Below are 12,799 nucleotides of genomic sequence, written 5' to 3'. Positions count from 1 at the left end.
ACATAAGCACACACGCACACGCACACATTCATTTAAAGACAAATGGTAGTTGGTACCATATGGTTGCAAGACTGAATAAATCTTACACGCAGCTAGGTCCCTTGCAAGCATTCAAAACATACAACAAAAATAAGAAGCATGGCACAGCTCCTATTTTGAAGCAGGAGGCATCTGCCTATTTCAAAAAATGCCACAGCTGTATGCAGCAATAATATGAAAAGCAATATGGTATGTTGAAGTCCAGGAATGGGTTTATCAATATGACATTACTACATGATAAGATGAATAGCAAAGGGGAGACACATGCACATACTGATACCCAAATGGTTGTGGACAACAGCAGCATCAAGGATTCCTTGGTAATGCATCAGTAGACTCATTATGGACCCATTCCAACATGAGGCCTCAGAATATTACTCACTCCCTTGTCATTTATAAATGACAGAAGATTTTCCTTCTACGTCTTCATGTTTAATTCTGAGAAACAGAAAAGTTACAAACCGACTTAAGGTTTGTAATATTCAGACTATATACATTTGTAAAATAGAGGGTCTGCAAGGGGTGATACTGTCAAAAAAGTGTTTCATCATTGTGAGTAAAACATCACAGTACTGTCTTAGTAGCAGTGCAGTTATGATGATAAAGCATCATCTAGTAACTGCTGACATCTGATCAGCCACATGTTGGATAAACTGTATCATGCGGCATATTCCAAATGTCCGTGGCATACCATACTAGTCCATATGGTCACTGCTGACATCTGATCAGCCACATGCTGGATAAACTGTATCATGCATCATGTTCCAAATGTCCGTGGCATACCATACTAGTCCATATGGTCACTGCTGACATCTGATCAGCCACATGTTGGATAAACTGTATCATGCATCATGTTGGAAATGTCCGTGGCATACCATACTAGTCCATATGGTCACTGTTGACATCTGATCAGCCACATGTTGGATAAACTGTATCATGCAGCACATTCCAAATGTCCATGGCATACCATACTAATTCATATGGTCACTGCTGACATTTGATCAGCCACATGCTGGATAAACTGTATCATGTGGCATGTTCCAAATGTCCGTGGCATACCATACTAGTCTAGTTATTTATTTATTACTTGTTTACTGGAAGAGTCTGACTTAGAATGAGGCAATTTTCAGCAGAGGCCCAGGGAGAAATACTCCAGATGCATGTCTTTGTAACATGGGGGAAAACCCACATGAATGCAGGGAGGACATACAGGCTCCACACAGAAGGTACCCTAGTCAAGAATCAAACCGGAGAACCTCTTGGTGTGAGGCGATAATGCAAACCACTGCACCACATAGAATGTATGTGAACTGATAATGAGTTTCATTCTGTAGGCTTGTGTCTGATTATATATACCTCCATACATGCATTGCATATCTCTGAATATATTAAATAAATGAATATTTATTGCTGAGGCAACACTTGAAAAATAAAATTATTTTACATAATGGAATTAAATATTTATAATAGATAAAAGAGCAGGCATATAAGAAAAAAAAGATCAATTTATTTGTTAGCATAAACCTCACATTATTAAGGCCAAAAGCTAATATTTGTAGTTCAATAGGGGCTGTAGCGTGACAGTCTTTAGGTTAAGTTGACTCTGAGGTAGTAATAACTGACTATGGCTTACAAAGTAAAATACTTTGGTCTGCATAAGGGATGTGGGATGAGAATACTTCCCACTGGAAATGGTCATCAAACATTTTCATTTCCAGTGCCTTTTATATTGCTAATCCTTAACAAAATGCAGTTTGCACTTATATTTTGTGAAGAGTTGTACAAATTCCAGGTACAGAGGGTTCCATGTTACAGAAATATAAAGACCAGACTGAGATGCAGATAACCTGGGATTGAACAAAAATCCAAAATCAGAATTATCGATTAGTGGTGGTGCACAAAAGTAGTTCATCTGTTATGAGAAAGAGAGGGACTTCAACCCACTGAATGACTGACATCCAGCAGAGGTGAGTCTTACACCATGTAATAGTACAGGCCAGAATATGTTTACCTACAAAGATGTGAGTCCACTCAAAATAGCTTTGATTTTACCTACATATGGAAGGGTATACCGTTCACCAAGATGGCTACTATAGGGTAGTAATAACAGGGTTAAGCAATAACCCAAATAGCTGCCTGTGTGAAGGCATCCCATGACATAGTCTTACCCATGGAAACATGAGGGTTCATTAAACCACAGAAGGACTGATTATCAGTCCAAAGACGAACATGGAACAAAAAAATCCTGAATGATTAACATTTACTTAAGATATTTTCTTGTATAGAAACATTTGACTCCTTTCTTAGCCTTCTAGAGGGATATCAACTGTGGGAACATTATTCTGTCTTTAAAGATAAATTAGGTGGGTTCACCCCCTAGTAATGCATATGCCTTTCTATGTAACAAGTTTATTATAGTGTTTTTTTCTAAGTATGATACATCAAGCTATAATTTGCTATAAATTAATCTCATTAAACACAAATGTTATGACATCAGCAATACAACAATTGTAAATTAAACTAGCTCAACAAGAAAAAAAAAAACTCCAAACACTTTTCTGGGGATTAAACACAAAGTATTCCCTCCAAATACACATGCACATTCCGTGTAGTTTTCACTGCCAATAGATCAAAAAGGAATCTTCCGATACCTTGTTAGGTGCCTGGTTTTCTCCAAGAGCAGTTTTTCCTTTTAATTTGAAAGAAAAACTGCTTTAGGGAGAACAAGACACCTGCAAGCCCAAATACTCCTTGTTGATCTAGTGGCTGTAATAATTACATGGAAGCCAGGTGATTCTAGGTTCTGTCCTCAGACAAGGGACTGAGTTGTCCTTTCTTGTTTAGCTGCTGATACAATACAATAGCAGGTCCATGATCTGTATTGTATTGAATTCTTGTGTAATAAAAATAATACATCAGTATATAACTCAAACACCAAAGAAAACTGACAAAACACTTAATAACTCAACTTCTTCAGAAAAACAGAACAACCATATCAGATGCACTTAAATACCAAATACAAAATCACATGATCAAGGGCAAAAGTCACATAACAAGCGATGTTAAACTTTTAAAGTGACCACATTACTTTTCTGGGAAAAAAATATTTGGAATGAAAATAAAGTCAGTTGAATTATTAAACTTGACGAAAGCGCTAACTTACAAAAAACAGTTTGTTTCCATTTTTTTGCCTCTTTTTTGTTTTATTAAGTGGTACATCAGTATATAAGCAATAACCACAACTAGATAACAATTAGTGTTACACTACCATTCATTTAAAGCTGAAATCGAAAATAATAGCAAAATATAGCCCAACATCTTAAATGCTGGCAAAACCACACAATAAATTGTTATAGATGTTCAAGCATAAACCATTTTTTTTTGGAAAAAGCAACTATCTGAAGCAGTTAAAAACATTAAAACATTAGAGTCTCACAATCTCATAGTCTGAGAACATGTGCAGCAATATACCAACGAAACATTCATTGTCCAAAAGTAGATGATAAATAGCTTTTGACAATAAAACAGTATCCAAACACAGATACAAAATATGGCAGGTGAAGGAACCTCTTCAAGATAAGGCAATTATTTCCATTTGACTGCTCTCAACCATTGATCCATTGATCCATTTTCCATGATGCCAGAAACAAATTATGGACTGTGGGCTGTAACTTCAAACTGCAACCTCCTTTACACACACACACACACACACACACACACACACACACACACACACACACACACACACACACACACGCACATGCAAAAGCACGCACACACACACACACACACACACACACACACACGCACACAAAGACACATGCACACATACACTGATGAACATTCATCCATCTTTCTCCTGCTGTTTATCTACCCACCTCCCGTTTGATGGTGTAACATTACAAGGTGCACAAAACAAACTGACACACCATTCATCTTATACATTTTAGTGTAAACAATGTTTAAGCATCCATGTTCAGAAAGAAAAGTTAAAGAAATTATTGAAATTTAACTGAGTGCAGTAAGCTCTATGCCCTGGCAGCCATCTGCCTTTGTGTCTGAGAGCTTAACTACATTGACAGTTCTGATGTAGCTAAGCTACCTATCTATATAGTGGAATATGCGGTTGGTGCAGAAGTCATTTGAATGTTTTCTGTACTTTGCAAGATGCAGATGAACCATGACAGTTTTCCAGTTTGTGTTCACAACAGGTATGGGATTAGGAACCTGATGCATATTGTTATAATGTGTGCATTTTATAAAATTCAAAGATGTTGTCTGAGAAATTGCAGTTGGCCATATGATTCTATATCCCTTAGTGCAGGGCATGACCTTCAAGTTATGAGATGTAAAATCGCATAGAAAATTCATTCCTGTCAAAACAAGCAAGACAGCAGAAATATCTTATCCAAAGAAGATTACATGCACAAAACATGTAACCACACAATATCATGCCACCCTTAAGGGTATGGGGGGGGGGAGACATTGCTCCCTTAGCCTCCAGTGTAGGGGCTTGGCCTCCATATCTTCAACATATAAATGTACTGACTTTGAAGTTGCAAAAACATAGATCAAGGAAAAAAGTCGATTTATAATCAGGTGCACCTTTTCTCTTTATAAATGCTGCTGGGACCTTGTATCAGTATGCATCAGGGAACACTGAACTACTGACATAAAGTCTGACCAAGCTAATTGCCAGTTCTCTAAAATCTTGACAAAATATACCCAGCATTCTAAGTGTTGCCTGCCTGATACATAATGTAACTTGGTAATCCCACAGATTTAAATCATGAGAAATAGCAGAAGCGTGAGTTGCCCAGCACTGGGGCCCCCTTAGCAATATGCTCCCAGCTGTGAAGTAGTGTTACCCAGTGAGTGACTCAGCAAAATTAAAACAGTTTATCTTCCTTTTTTTGTTTTTTTTTTTTGTTTTTTTTTGAGTTCATCCATCCATCTATCTACAGTACCTTTTTCCCATTTTTACACATGGGGTAGGGGTGCCACTTCAGCAATGACCATCACCTAAAGCCAAGGTTTACACCGATATGCACAAACAAAATATACATGCACTGTCTGCTATGATCATAAGAACAGGACATGAGTAGACAGCCTGTGTCCTATTGCCATGTAGTATAGTGGGTACTTACGTATTACTGCAACCGCATTCTCAACAACTCAATAATACATAAGTAGCAATACGTTTGCACAGTGGTCCAGTTTCTCAGAAAGATTCATAATAGTTTGGACTGAAACATAAGCAACTGACTGGGATAATTTCAATAATAAAAGCTGTGACTTTGCGTATGCCTGAAACCAGGAGCCCAAACTGTCAGAATTTACATACAAATGATTCAACCCGCATTGTGTTGACATGCAGTGTGTGGTTGGAAGTGTTCTGATTCACCTTCCTTTAAATATAGTGAAAAGAAAAAATACATTTGCAGGCTGAACCTGCACTGCATGTTGTATGGCTTAATTAGTGCAGTGGTATATGTGGGTAAAGAAGTAAAAGCAGAGAATGCCAACAAGACAAAGACCAGCGTCAGCAAGCAAGCCACCATACCGACTGCAGTTAGTGATGTCACATCAGGGGCGCTGAGTATTGCCATTGCTTTCCATACCTGCAAGTTGGTTCCCAGATATAATGGGGGGAAATGGAAAAACATGTGCCAAAGGCCCCCAAAATAGGGACAGATTTTACACATTGCCATTAAAAAGTTTCTTAGAAATTACATAACTGGTCAACTGCTACTAGTACTTATGTGCTGTTAACTTGGTTGACAGCTGTAAATTATTTGGGCTTTCATTTCCCCATACAGCAAAATCTGTTGTAAGAAAAGTCACTGTAATGACAGACTTGCAAATTACGTTTACCAACATATTTCGGCAGGACAAGGGCTTGGAATTGAGCTGCTTCTTCTGCTCCGAATGTGGTTGAGATAATACGTAAGTACGTATATTGTAAGTACATGTGATCAGTTGTGAAACGCAAACAATAATAACAGTCCTTTTCCAGCAATTTCTAGTTACATGACTAGGAAGTACCAAATGGGAAGTTGGGGACAGCAGATATGCATGATTGTCACCAGAGACATTTTCAGAATGTATATGTTCATCTTTATTTTAAATTTTGATATAGGCAGGAAATCTAGAAACAGCTGCAGCCATAGCTTTCAACATTTTAGCTCCAAAAATCTGGACAAAGCCAAGAATGACGGTGGGACAAAGCCCCAAAAATAGGGACAGATTTGAAATATTTTTCTTATATACTTAGAAAGTTGCAAGACTAAAAGATCTTATGTGACCATGCATTTTTTGAAGGTTATAAAATCTGAAACTCAGATGCCTGTCATAGGTCCATAGGTTCATAGGATGATACTAGGCTGTTGGCCCAGAGGCTCATAAGCCTAGCCAAGAATTTCACCCATGTTCCCTCAAAGTCAGCACCTGTTTCCCCTGTCCAGGAGGGGCACAGGTGGGATCCCAGGGGTGTATTTTCTGTTTCTCATTCAGTCATCCAGGTTCCTCTTAAAGAGGGCTAGAGAGGTACTCTTCTTGACATGGAGAGAGAGTCTATTCCACAGATGGGGGAGTCTTTGAGACACAAATCTATTCTGCCAACAAGTTCTATTAATGTCACAGACCAGGTTAAGGCCTTGCATGTGGGTTGAATGAGTCGAGTCTATCTTATGGATATGCAGCAACTACATCAAAGCTGGGACTGAAATGGCCTTGTATGCCAGACACAGGTCACCTCTGAGCAGTCTGTATGAGACTGAGTAGTGGGACAGGGCTTTTAGCCTATTTGTATAGGATAGGTGTTTGAGACCCTGGATTTTCCTGGTCAGGAATCTCTGTGGTCTCCCCAACTGCTGCATGTGCTTGGCAAGATACATGCCAAAGGGGGCATTGTACTCAACAATAGGTCTGATAAGGGAGGAGTACAGGGATGTTATGACCTCCTTGTTCCTGGATGAAATACCCTTATTTATGAGGTGGGCCATGTAGAAAGTCTTCCATACAATGGAGGCAACGTAGTGGTCAAAAGTCAGGTTCCTATCAACCTGGGTGCCCAAGTACCTCACTAGTGATTGCATGCTTAGTATGTTTTTATTAATGTGAGAATTAGCGGGGATGACATTTTCCCCAAAAGGGATAATGATGCATTTCTTGGCATTCGGTTTGAGGCCATGCTTCTGGCACCAGTCATTAGTTTGGGTAAGGCCCTCTTGGAGGATGTTCACAACACTAGGCAAATTTAAGACAGTGCCCAGCATACAGTCATCTGCAAACTTGGTCAGCCACAGATCACTGGTTTTGGCTTGCACATCAGAAAAGTATATCCCAAACAGTAGATGCCTCAAGACCGATCCTTGGGGTACACCACTCGTTACGGGTCTACTACTAGAGGTGGTTTCCCCTACTTTGACTGAGTGGGTTCAATCAGTGAGCCAGTTAGCTACCCATCTGGTAACATACGGGTTGATGCCTAGCTGGGAGAGTTTCTCTATTATGCCTGAGTGGGGAATAGTGTCAAAGGCTTTGGCTAGGTCAAGGTAGGTAGTGTGCACCATCTTTCCCTCGTCCATGGCTTTGATGACTGTTTTGAAAAAAGTTGACCAGGTTTAACAGGCATGATCTCCCTTTGGCAAAACCAAACTGTGTGGGGTCAAGTGTTTGGAGGTTGCCAATGTCCTTGTTTATAAGGTCCATGATAATGTGTTCCATGGCCTTACAGATCAGGCTAGTTAGGCTGATGGGCCTATAATTGCCTGGGTCAGTGGATGCTCCACCTTTGTGTAGAGGGATGATAGTGGTTGTCCTCCAATCAGCTGGAATGAAGCTGGTGCTCAAGCTTTGCTTGAATAGGGTGTCTAATGGAGCTGAGAGCTCATGCCTGAGTTCATGTAGGATACAGCCAGGGATGTTATCAGGTACCATGGAAACTGAAGTGGAGTTTAATACTTTTTGAGCCTTTATTGACCATCGGAAGCCTTTAATTTTGTGTGGTTTGTTTTTTTGGTATTGGTTCAATGTACTTAAGCAGTTCAGTCTTCACTGATTTGTCACAAAAAATCTAGAAAACCACAATTTTATGAGGAAGAGATCAAAAATCTGAGGTAAAAATCTGGATGTTCTGTGAAATCTGGATAGTTGAGAGATATGACTTCAGCCAGTGGTATCATTAGACACAATCCACAGCAGAAGGCTATTTTGTTTTGATTTACTTTTACAGGCATTAGTGCTGGGGTCTAGCGGTAGAGACATACTTCAATTATCCTTGTCTCTCTGATAATGTTGTTGCTGTAGATTTAGGTTCTTTCTTGTAAAATCTGTTTTCTTTGGGAGATCCTGGAGTGCTGTAGCCATCATACCGCTCAAAGGTTTCTCATATGGATCATTCCTCATTTTGAGTGTGATAAATTCTACTTTCCACACTGTTACATATCAAAAGTATTTGAAACACGTTCTTTGTTGTTTTTTTTTAACAAATATGCTAAAGAGTACTGAATAATATTATTAATTAATTATTTATTCATTAAAAAAGCTGTTTTAAGAATGCAAAGATGACTAATAACCATGTTACCAGCTACATAGCTGAAGATGCTAGCAATTGTTCCATATTTTGCCCATTTGTTTCATATTGTGAAAGGCAGTGTTCCCCATTTTCTGACTGGAAGGTTGAGATTTATTTCAGTCACTAAATAGTGACATTTGAGCTACAGGTTTCTTATTCTTCACAAAATGCATACTAATTCAAAACCTGACACTCCAGCAGCTTTTTAAGTATATAATAGCAATATTTAAAATTATCTTTGATTTTGGGCATTTGTCTTCCATTGCTTTTTGGCTTTCTTCCTAATTTTTCAGTCAGGAGTTTACGAACCTAACCAACAACCCAAAATGGATTGCTGTGTCTATTTTTTACTGCATTTATCAATCACATCTGGTAGTCAGAAATGGCTGTCTGGTGATGGAGATGGTAGCAAAACCATCAATTGTATTGCATTAGAGCAATGTTCTTCTATTTATACGCCTGAGAGATAAAACACCCATGTTATTTCATACTGAAAGATCCTGTCACATATTCATTGCTATGAGTTTTTTGTAAAGAAACAGCCTTGGTAAGTAGTAGTGCACCATATTAGTTCATCAAAAAATGTTGCCTGAGCAGTTATTTTATTTCTCATGCTATGATCTTCATAGATGAAGCTATTATTAAATGCTCCATGTTCTGTTGCGTATATTGTGGAAATAGTGGGTTGAGAACTAAGGGAGATAGAGAAAAAAAGAAAGAAAGAAAGAAAGAAAGAAAGAAAGAAAGAAAGAAAGAAAGAAAGAAAGAAAGAAAGAAAGAAAGAAAGAAACTGGTAAGCTAAGGACAATGACATTAATGTGACCATTGCTGCACAATGGTGGGAGGTGTGGACTGAGCACAGTGTCTGAAAGTTTCAAGTCAAAGTACATTGTTGTAATAACTTATTTATTCACTTTTTGTGGCAGGAAACCAGATGTACCTGTTAGTTATGATAACAACACACACCACCCACAGCACAAATGCATTTTGCATTTATTTTTTATTGCAACTGATATAAGTGTGGGATGCATTTTTTTAATTTATTCTCTTCTCAGTAAGATATTAGAAGTATAAAAAATGTGGTTATCATTTTTGGTGATAGGTGACTTAAGAAGGCAAACGGCAGATACAGGATCACTACTGAATGATTATTGATATGGTTTGTTGAGGTGGTACAGTGTCTGTCAAAATGTACCATGGCCATTATTTGCATATGATTTCTTCACAGATAAGGGTAGTATATTGCTTCAAAAGGGACGCATTCCACTTGGCCACAATGTATCCATTTTGTGCCCAGGCATCTTATTAGTTTCTTTTACTTTTAATTGCCTTTCAGGAACTGGCATACAGTCTGTTTACACTCACAGTCTGGCACTATGCTTCATTTCCACCTAGCAGCTATTCAATCTCTAATATCCAGAATATAAAGTGTGCTATGTTCTTATTACATCAGAATTAAAAATCCCATTCATTTCACACACACACGCACACACACACACACACACACACACACACACACACACACACACACACACACACACACACACACACACACACACACACACACACACACCAGTAATGAGTAAAATGTCATATTTTCAAGTGGTTAAAACTGTGGTGTCAGATTCAGAGATGTCTTGCTCCGGAAGGTTTATGGTAAAGACTGCAGTATTGGCTGAATGATGTGTAATGAAATCTCAATATATATACAAAAAATGTAGAAAAAATGCACCACTGATATATCAGCAATAGAAAACCACTTTAATTATAAAAATTGAGTGCTTTCATCTCTCCACAAATTTCTTATGAAGTCCCCGGTGTGGAGGGACGAAAGTGCTCAATTTTTATAATTAAAGTTTTTCTATATTTCGGTTATTAGTCAGCTCACCACACCTTTATATTGGTTGATTTGTGAAATGAAATCTGAAAGAGGGTCAAAGTTATAGACTTTGAATTAGCTTTGGGGGCTTTATCACATATTCTTTTATTACTAGTGTTGGGCATTTTTTCTTTACACTTGGTTTTCATTGGTGGAAGTTGTGATTAGATTCTGCTTAATACTATGAGTACAAAAATGACTAAGTTCTACTTCAGTCAGTTGTCCTTACATCAGAAGTAAAATCTAATTTATATTAGATAGAGAAGTTTTTATCAATGGACTTATTCACACCACCATGTTTAAATTCGATTAGCAGTAGACTGCATTTCAACAAGTTAAAGGTGTGTGTTCTGTCTTACAGCTGGAGCAACTTACGCAAAGCCAGTAAATCCAGCTAAATGCATTTTGTACCTGAGGTCCATGATATATTATTCTGAGAAAATCGTTACGCTATTTTGCACATTTGCAGAGAAATAGCCCTTTATTGACAGGTATGATCAATATTGTTATGAAGCCAATGGATACTCTGGTTTTGCCATTCATTTCACACGCTGTCTACCTATCTACCTATATATCTATTAATAGAACCCAAACCAAAATGTAAAACAGATGGGGAGAAGCAAGAGTTTTCACTGTGTAATAACTTAAACCTCATGTAGTGAAGACCCATTGGATATATGCAAATGACCTCTTAAAGACATAATATTGTTTTGGCTTTGGGGCTTCTGAATGCTCGTGATTTTTTATGTCTGTATGGGAACATTCTAGCAAATAATATCTTGAAGTAGTAGAAAGATATTGTCATTTGAAGTTTGTATAGAATTCAGGTCAGAAACCCTTTACAAATTATTGAGTATGGTTAACTTTTATAGTTTTGCAAGGTAACAAACTGATGTTACTGACACTTGGCATATTCAATATTTTATGCTTCAGCAGTGACTGTTGGAGGTTTACTGTGGTCTTTCTGCTGTTGGTCATTTGGCATTATGGATTTAAATTTCAAGTGAAAAAACATTTTTTTAACAATTCCTTTTGTTATAATTATACCGTCATCATATAAAGTGGGCTTTCTTATTCTAAAATGTGAAGTTTTTACTTTAGTTATTTCAGTGTACCATTAATAGTTTCATAGTTTCATAGTATAGTAGTAGGCTATCTGCCCTGGGGCATTTGTAAGCCTAGCCATAGTGATGTGGCTTTTGCCACCCCATGAAATGGTACAAAAATGTACAGAATAAATCTAGAATACTGTGCCTCTGTCTAGTAGTGACACAATGAAGGTCCCTTTATATAATATAATTAGTTTACTGTGCCCCTGTCTAGCAGTGATGTGACCCCTGGGGTAAACTTTAGATCTCCCATCCACTCATCAAGATTTCTCTTGAAGAGAGTCAGTGAGGGGCTCTGCCTAATACGAACTGGGATCCTGTTCCAAAGCATGGGAAGCCTCTGGGTTATGAATCTATCCCTCCAGCATGTCCTATTCATACTTTTGCCGAGGTTTAAGTCTTTAGCTCTCGTGGTCCTGATGGATTTGGATTTTTTGAGGTGGAGCATGTCCATCAAATCCTGATTGGACATGGCCTTGTATGTCAGGCAGAGATCACCTCTGAGCAGGCGGTATGCTACTGAATAGAGCTGAAGTTTCTTTGGTCTGGCGGAATAAGACATATGTTGGAGACCCTTGATCCTTTTGGTGAGGTACTTTTGTGGTCTCTCCAGCTGTTGCAAGTGCCGGGTGAGGTACATACCAAATGGGGCATTGTACTCAATCATGGGTCTGATGAGGGAGGAATATAGGGGTACAATGACATCCTTGGATCTGGATGTGAATCCCTTCATGATGAGGTGTGCAAGGTAGAATGTTTTTCTAACCACTTTGGCAACGTGGGTGTCAAATGAGAGGTCGCTGTCTACTTGGGTCCCTAGGTCTCTGATTACTTTTTCCGTACTCAGTGGGTTTCTGTCTATGTGATAATTTGTGGGTACTTTGTTTTTCCAAAAGGGATGACTATACATTTTTGGCATTTAGTTTAAGGCCGTGACTACGGCACCAGTTGTCCATTTCAGTGAGGCCTTTTTGTAGGATGTGTGTGTCTGCTGGTGTATCAACTATGGCACCTAGTTTGCAGTCATCTAACTTTGTCAGCCACAGCCCTCCCATGTTTGCTTTAACATCTGAGAAATAAATGCTGAACAAGAGGGGTCCCAGGACAGATCCCTGTGGGACACCACTTGTGACTGGCTTTGAGTCTGACATTGCTGCAGCGATTTTAACTTTATGGGTTCTGTCCTTTAGCCAG

The sequence above is a fragment of the Protopterus annectens genome, chromosome 6.part0 (assembly GCF_019279795.1).
Source record: "Protopterus annectens isolate FY-2018-M chromosome 6.part0, PAN1.0, whole genome shotgun sequence".
Classification (NCBI taxonomy): Eukaryota; Metazoa; Chordata; order Ceratodontiformes; family Protopteridae; genus Protopterus; species Protopterus annectens.
The sequence above is the reverse complement of the archived record's forward strand: the minus strand, read 5'-3'. Positions refer to the sequence as shown.